The sequence below is a fragment of the Cephus cinctus genome, unplaced genomic scaffold (genome assembly GCF_000341935.2).
Source record: "Cephus cinctus unplaced genomic scaffold, Ccin1 Ccin1_scaffold0129, whole genome shotgun sequence".
NCBI lineage: Eukaryota > Metazoa > Arthropoda > Insecta > Hymenoptera > Cephidae > Cephus > Cephus cinctus.
In genome coordinates this window covers 403,063-407,869 of record NW_014332862.1, presented here as the reverse complement: position 1 = coordinate 407,869, position 4,807 = coordinate 403,063, and the positions used below count along the sequence as shown (strand labels likewise).

Below are 4,807 nucleotides of genomic sequence, written 5' to 3'. Positions count from 1 at the left end.
GGGGGTGGGGGGGGGGAGGGAGAAAAAATTCATTGCGTCGCATTGGATTAGCTAGCGTTAAGGCTCGTTGGATTACGTAAGACCGAGCGGAAAATTGCAGCATGAATTTTTGGCAGCTTTTTGCAAAATATCCTCATCCCCCTTCTATTCTATTCCTCTTTCCATTTCCTTCACCCGCTCCATCCTCTATGAAACGTATAACGGAAAAAATGATCCACGAAATTTACGCTACTCGAATATTATTATGTACTTTGCCGCGACTCGTGTCTACCACCTTCTGTATATGTGATTTCCTGTAATATTATAGGAGCGCTTAGAAGTCTTCCGTCTAGCCGAAGAGACACGAAGGAGGAAGAAATATGTATGAGAAGACTTGTTTGCATTCGTGCAATGGCGCGGGGCACGTTTTGACCCAGGCACGGCACTGTTCTGCGAGACACGTGAGGTAGCCTTGTACTTAGAAGCTTCGCGTATGTTACGTTAGACGTGTACATGGTTAAAAATGTATATATATACGTAAAGACGAGTGCCACCCAGAAGGAAGTTAATAACGCGCTCTGCATCACGTAACTGCCTTACGCAATGCACGTTCACTAACAGCTGATCCGTTTTAGCCTGCAGCCGCGCGCGTCTCCCCTCTATATATTTTTCTTTTCTTTTCTCTACTTCCTTCCTTCCTCTTAATTTTTCACTTCTCATTTCTTTGTCCCTATGCATCTTGCGAGACTCACTTTTCTTTGTACGCCTTCTCAAATCACAGGTGATATAAAGTAGCGTAGCCAGCAAACGAAATACGTCGGAATACGCGGAGTCACACTTTGCGTGCCTCTCACCGTTTATAATAGCCCGAGGAACCGTGTACGGACCCACGTAAAACGAGTGCGCAATTCTTTCGTGGGTGGAACAGCGCTGCCAGCGTACGAATAAAAGGGGGTCCCTTGTATAGCGTTCGCGTTGGTACGCATTAGCTGATATTGGTTCAGGGCCATGCTCAGAGAAAGAGAGAGAGAGAGAGAGAGAGCACTATATATTCCATTCCCGAAAGTCTCTTTTGCCGGAGTACAGAATCAGAATGCGTTTGTGGGTGCGTACCAAAATAAAAAAATGTTTGTCATTAAAATTTGTTCGCCAAAAACAAGTTATTTTCTCCCAAACGATGAAAACTCGAACTGTTTCTCCATCGAGATTATCGTAACGACTCGCGACACGTTGTATACAACGAATGCGTATATTGACTTGGGAATGTTATTCTTCTAAAGACTGTCTCTTGGTCCACGTTGAGCGACGGATGATGTCAGGCCTGTACGGTATACACGTATCGAATGCTACACGTCACGCGAAAACAATCTGACCGAGCTCACGTAACGAGTCACGAATTATTATCGAGCTGCGATTATATCGTTTCCTTGTGAAGTCGCCTTCACTCTCTACTACTTGCGTATGTAATCAAACGATGTCTTTCTTCTCCCTTCCTTCCTTCCTTCCTTCCTTCCTTCCTTCCTTTCTTCCCTATCCCCTCCCTCCCCTCTCTCTCTCTCTCTCTCTCTCTCTCTCTCTCTCTCTCTCTCTCTCTCTCTCTCTCTCTCTCTTCTTCCCCTATTCACTTCTTCTCTCTCACTTGCCCCACCTCCTTAAATTATTTACGCCTTCGCGAAACGTCGCGACGCCCCTCGTCGCTCGAGCGTGACTTCTCGCGTGACCCGCAACCTTAGCTTCGCATAGCTGCCACGTGCATCGGAGACATGACGATGCACAAATACGTGTCTCTTGCTATCGGAAGATTCAAAGCTCAGTAGGAATCCACCTTAATGAACTCTATCGTTACCGAGGCACAGCTAATTATCAAAATCCTTAAGCACTCGGAATACGACTCTCTCTTTGGAATAGCACCTAATGATCCGAGCTCCTCATTGCCTGGACGTGTCCCAGGGTGGAGATCGAACGGTATGTTTACTGGAGACTACAAGCGGAAGAAAGTTTGTTGGTTAGAGGGGAAGGGCACGTAGAGAGGAAGGGGAGGGGATGATTTCGAATTCACCGCTAATCCGATCTATCCCCTCGCTTCCGTTCGATATGGATTTTTCGACCTTTTTTTTACTCCTCGCAATCTCGTTCCGTTCAGCAGCGACTATGTTGGAGGATGGAATATAGGTATATGTATGGATATATGTAAATTTTCGTGAAAAGGTCACCCATGTGCATATATACACGTATATGACGTATCTAGGTAGGCATATATATATATATATATATATATAAATTGAGCGTGGATGAATTTCGAAAGGGGCTCATACTGCTTCCCGAGTTCCCGGACTCGAGCCAGGTTCCCACTCCCTCTCCCAGGGGTGACCTAGTTTCGCTGTATCCTCTGTACACCTCACCTGGTGGTCGGTCGTGCCCCACCTATACTAAACCCAGAGTAGCAGCAGCCTACCTACCTACCAACCTAATGCCTCCCGGACCAGAGAGCCCAGCATCCTGATGGTTGGATTGGCTCCTCTGGCTCTCGCTCGCTCAGCGTCACCCACGACCTGACTGTCCGATTTTCCCCGGGGAAAAGGTCAGGGATGCTTACCCTAGGCGCAATTGGGTCAACCCCTGACGTCATCAGCCGGAACTGCACCCTGCTATGAGCCTTAACCACTGACCTGGAGATCTTCTTTGTTCTCAATGAAATTCAACGCGGCCCTGGAGTCGTTAATGTGCTATCAAGTGCTCAATGATTGCGTGCTAATTAGTCTTTACTTTCTTTTTGATCCCAGGAACGACTTTGGGCATTCGAATGTTGACGCTGAGCCAGTTTTGTCTTTTTTCGATTATTCCAATCGATCGGTTTTAGCGTTGTAACCTTAATTGCTTTTTTCCCATTGTCCCTCGAGGACTTACTCGCTACCCTTTACACTCCTTGTTACTTGATGAAAGCGCACTCTGGGTCAACCTCGCTCCAAGCTCTCTTGAATTTCTACCCGGATCCACCCCGCCAACCCTCCTGCACCTACTTCAACTTCCCGAAGGTCACAGTGCAACCTCCACGTACATCGTGTGTTCTATTGGAGCACGTATATAGAAATCGGCATTTCTATTCAGTCTATTTCGACCTTCCGTTAAGTACACGTAGCCAGGTAAAGTAACTCCTAGTGGATTTCTTAAGGAGCAATCTATTGGAATTTTCGCTCGTGTCTATAATGATCTTCGGTAACGTAATTCCTCGTGGTCTTGGACCGTTCGGAACGCTTGACAACAATGGACCACAGGTCTGCCTGGAAATTCGAGATCCCGGAACAGCCGTTTCACCTGTATCGACTGGATGATGGTCTAGATAGGTCGCTGCTAGGTTCTAGATACGTAGGCGGATGGCTAGGTGGGTAGGTAGCCTTTCTCTCCCCTATCGTCGATTTCCGGGAGAAGCGACTAGGGGTTGGCTAGGTCGTCGCGGAGGGGGCGGGGGGTGCTCGCTCTGACGTCACTACATCCCCCTGGCACGCTTCTCGACTGGTACACTGGAATGGGAGGTGGGCGCTGTGGAGGGGGCAGGGCAGGATCACCACTGAGGAAACAGTCCGGAATCCAGCTAAACCCTTGTCTGCCATTTCTTGGAGCAGGACGACCTGGCTACGGCTGCTCCTAGATACATTTTTCTTAACCTTTAACCCTCGACCCTCGTCGTTGTCACTCGTCCGACTCGCCCGTAAATCTTGGATTCTTCGACGGTACAATTTTTTTTAAATTTTCTTCCTCGGTACGCGTTACGAGACGAGAAATTGTGAACGGTGAAAATAAAAATAAAACTTTAATTTTAACCGTTTCTCACAGTGACTAACTCAAGTGGATAGTAGCGTTCAAGAATGTCCGACGCTAAGCGGTCTACTCTACTAGGTGCCACACTTCGTCAAGAATCACGTATGGCTCCAGTCCGTGTAAGTAGAGAACATCCTGATTCCCACACGAGAAACACATAAAGTTACCAACAGGTGTTTCTGGAAGACTAATTCTATAAAATTATCGAAACCATGTAAAGGAAGCAACGGAGCACATTGCGTAACCATTTAATTTGAATTTGCCTATCGATCCGTAAATTTCAAACGCAGATTGAATGCATTCCGTGCATTTTCTCCGCAAGACCCTCCTCGCTATCCGATACCCAGGACAGTGCCGGACTGTTCGCTACGATAGAACAAGGAGCATATACCCACGTAACGACGTTACGTAATCCTCTCGTATACGGGTCGGCCATGATTGCGTTTCTCGTCTGTGCTTCGCGTGTGTCGAAGGTGGGGCGAAATTTGTGCTAGCAGAGGAGACCCCCTGCTTCCCCTGCGGCGGCATTAGCACGGACAACAACCCAGTAAAAACGTAGTTTCCTTCTTACCCACGGGTGTTTCGTTCTTTCGAACGTGAACTCATGCCCGAAACTTATTGTTAGTTGAGCAGCGAGAGAGCAATTTAAACGTGTCTCTTTCCTTCCTTTTTCTTCTTCTTCTTCTTCTTCCTCTTGTTCTGTACCAGGGCGCGATGACGATGATGGTGCCGGTAACAGTATTGGTGCCCAGTGGTACAGTGACAGTGGCGGATGACGGTGACGGTACTGTGATTCTAGTGGTGGAAGATACTGTTCTAAGATTAAAACGGTCCAGGGTTGATCTACCTGGCAGGGGAGGCTGGCCAAATAGCCTCTTGAAATGTTTCTTTCGCCCCCCCTTGGACTCTTTCTCCTCTTGTCTCTCGCTGATTTCATCTCATTTCGTCGACGCTCTAGAATTCGGAGAGGACCTCCCTCTCCTCCTCTTGGTACCCCCCCCCCCCCCCC

The 4,807-nt window shown here is 47.8% G+C and overlaps 1 protein-coding gene across 3 annotated transcripts in view; it reads left to right on the top strand.

The window, feature by feature from the left end:
* The window catches only part of LOC107262801 (DNA-directed RNA polymerases I, II, and III subunit RPABC3), a 36,288-nt gene that overhangs the window by 23,548 nt on the left and 7,933 nt on the right, over positions 1–4,807 (top strand). The window lies entirely within an intron of this gene.